This window comes from Bubalus kerabau, chromosome 5, assembly GCF_029407905.1.
Source record: "Bubalus kerabau isolate K-KA32 ecotype Philippines breed swamp buffalo chromosome 5, PCC_UOA_SB_1v2, whole genome shotgun sequence".
In the NCBI taxonomy this organism is placed as follows: Eukaryota; Metazoa; Chordata; class Mammalia; order Artiodactyla; family Bovidae; genus Bubalus; species Bubalus kerabau.
Genome location: NC_073628.1, coordinates 106,574,750 through 106,577,882, shown reverse-complemented (window position 1 = coordinate 106,577,882; position 3,133 = coordinate 106,574,750). Strand labels below are relative to the sequence as shown.

The following is a 3,133-nucleotide window of genomic DNA, read 5'->3' as shown; positions in this document are numbered from 1 at the left end:
CAGGCCCTCAGATATGTGTTGAAGTAATAAATCCGACCATTAGGCTGCCTCAAAGCCCCATGAGTGGAGTGACAAAAATGACCTGAAACCCAGCCAGGTCATTGAAGTTAGTGTGCAGGTTTAGGGGTTCTAGCCTGGGGTGACTGTTGACCTTGGGTTTGTGTGTGCTAAGTCACTTCAGTCATGTCTGACTCTTTGCAACGCTATAGACTAGCCTGCCAGGCTCCTCTGTCCATGGGATTCTCCAGGCAAGAATACTGGACTGGGTTGTCATTCCCTTCCCCAGGGGATCTTCCCAACCCAGGGATCGAACCCTCATCTCTTACATCTCCTGCGTTGGCAGGCAGGTTCTTTGCCACTAGCACCACCTGAAGACCTTGAGTTTAATGTGGATTTTAAAAGATGGGTGACAGATTCCCTGGCAGTGGTTAAGAGCATTTTCACTGCCGTGGGCCCAGGTTAGTCCCTCATTGGGCAACTAAGATCCCACAAGCCTCCCAGTGTGGCCAAAAAAAGAAGGAAAGATGACATTATGCGGTTAGTAAGTTTGCAGGCTTCCCTGTGAGGTAGTATTTTTATTACACCCACGTCTAAGACTAATTTGGGACTGTGGCAAACAGCACCTCTCCATAATGGTTGTACCGACTTGGGCCATAATTCCTCATCCATTATCTTCCTAGAATAGAAAAGGCCCAGATCACATGTAAAGAGAAGCAGCCTTTTATTTGGTGCAAGTTCTCTTTATGTGCTTTTACTTCTATGGTCAGCTGAAAAATTTTCTGCATCCCTATTGAATTAAAATTTAATCAGAAGATACTAAGTCACTAAACACTGAATGTCATGTGCCGGACACTGAGTCGACGCTGTGAACACAGCATTGCATGAACTGAGCAAAAGTGCACATTCTGCAGAGCCTATGTTCTAACAGAGTCTTTGAAGCCTGACCACGGACAAGTAAACACAGGTAATAATACATCCTAAAATGAAAATTTAGGAGGTTGGCATGCTATAAGGGACTAGAGGCTACTTCACGTAGAGTAAAGCCATCAGAGAGAAAAGTCTTCTGAGAAGCTAACATTTAAACTGAGACCTGGCTGACAAGGAGGCTCCTGCCCTGTGAGGCTTTTAAAATATTTATTTGGCTGCACCAGGTCTCAGCTGCATCTTATGGGGTCTAGTTCCCCAACCAGGGGTTCAAACCCAGTCCCTGTACTGGGATCATGAATCCTAAGCACTGAACCACCAGAGAAGTCCCCAGGTGAGAATCTTGGGTGTATTGCATCAGGCTAGGCTGAGGGAACAAAGAGGCCAGAAATTCTAGTAATTTATTACAAACCAAGTTTTAATCTTGCCTGTGCTATATAGTCCAAACAGGTGTTCCTGGTTGATAGATCTCATCCAGGCAGTGCTCAGGGAACAAGGCTCTTCTCTCATAAGTCTGACATCCCCTTGGCTTCATCCTACTTGGTGGAAGAAGAACATGGAGGAGGAAGTGGATCACTTTGTTTCTGTTCACATGCCCTGGGGGAGAACTTGATAATATTGTCATGCCTTCCGCGAGGAAGGCTGGGAAATACACCAGCTCTGCCTGGCTACAGTGCTCTCACTGTGGAGCAAGCAGTTCTGGATGAACAGCCCGAGGCCTCTGCCACACTGGGGAAGAGCTTTCCCAGCAAAGGCCCTGAGATGTGAACACACAAGCTTGTGTAAGAAGCAGAAGGTTGGCGGGGGCGGGCACACACCAGCGGACAGATTGGAGATGAGTCAGAAAGACAGGCTGAATCAGATCAGCTCTGGCTTTGGAGGCCTGAGAAGAGAATGGATGTTATTCCAAATGCTCTGATGAGAAGCTGTTGGAGGCTCTGAAGCAGGGAGGTTGAATGACATCCCAGTTTTCACCAACCCATCTTGCTGGCGGGACAATAAGGAGGAAGGGACAGAAAGTTTAACTTTTTTTTTCAGCTCGCACAACCTTAGTTCCCTGCCCCAGGGATTGAACCTGGGTCCACGGTAGTGAAAGTGCCAAGTCCTAACCACTGGACCGCCAGGGACTTCCCAGGTGTTCAACATTTTAAAATAAAACCCCCTATATTTAAAGTTGCCTTGTATTAGTTTACCCAGGCCTAGAGTTGCAGATTGTCTGCACATGCAGGTACCAGAGTTAAGGTATGGGAACCTGGACCATCGCTGTTTTTTACAATTAGTCCCTTCTGTTCCCTTCTTAGATAGAGAGCAACTTCACAAGCCTAATGGCCAAGGAAATATTTACTCCCTCCTCTAGGAATATAAATATATTTGCCTTGAGTTGGGGGGAAGGGAGGAATTGGTCCCTTAAACCATCTTCCACTTTTTTTTAACAGTCTTGTCCAATTGTCTTTTAAGGTTATAGTTGCTGGAATTTTTTTCTGTTTCCTCTCTTAGGCAGTACACACCTGGAAAGAAGAGCAGAGGAGACCTGGTAGTCCAGGTCTGTGGTACTTCTATGATCTTGCCTGCCTTCCCAACTTCTTCCTCATCCGACAGTGTTCGGCAGTATATTTAGGTGCAGACAATATTATTTAAAAAAAGAAAAGATCATTTTTCCTGTGTCACTGGTTTGGAAACTAAGATTTTCCCAGGGCCCTAGAGTGACTCAGTTGAGGCTTTTGACTCTGGATGCCTCAGAGTCTCATGCCCTTTCCACATGATCAGTAAAGTCTTGTGTAATAAATGAATAAGTTTCAGGTTTGAACTTGAATGACTCCCAATAAGAGGATGGACAGGCACCCTCTCTTTGTTCTCTGTCTTTTCACAGGCAAAAATGGATTCCATATTTGAGCTCTAGTGCAAGCATGCCTGCTCAGTTGTGTCCAACTCTTTGCCACCCCATGGACCGTAAACCACCAGGTTCCTCTGTCCGTGGGATTTTCCCAGCAAGAATACTGGTGCATGCTAAATCGCTTCAGTCACTACCAACTCTGCAACTCTATGGACTGTAGCCCACCAGGCTCCTCTGTCCATAGGATTCTCCAGGCAAGAATACTGGGGTGGGTTGCCATGCCCTCCTCCAGGGGAATGGGATGCCATTTTCTCCTTCCGGGGATCTTCCCGACCCAGGGATGAACCTGCATCTCCTGCTTTGGCATGCGGATTC

The 3,133-nt window shown here is 46.6% G+C and overlaps 1 non-coding gene across 1 annotated transcript; it reads right to left on the bottom strand.

Moving 5' to 3' along the window:
* Positions 1-1,977: 1,977 nt before the first annotated feature.
* On the bottom strand, positions 1,978-2,051 carry TRNAE-UUC (transfer RNA glutamic acid (anticodon UUC)). The gene has a single exon. It is a non-coding gene; the product is annotated as a tRNA-Glu (tRNA).
* Between the last annotated feature and the right edge of the window lie 1,082 nt (positions 2,052-3,133).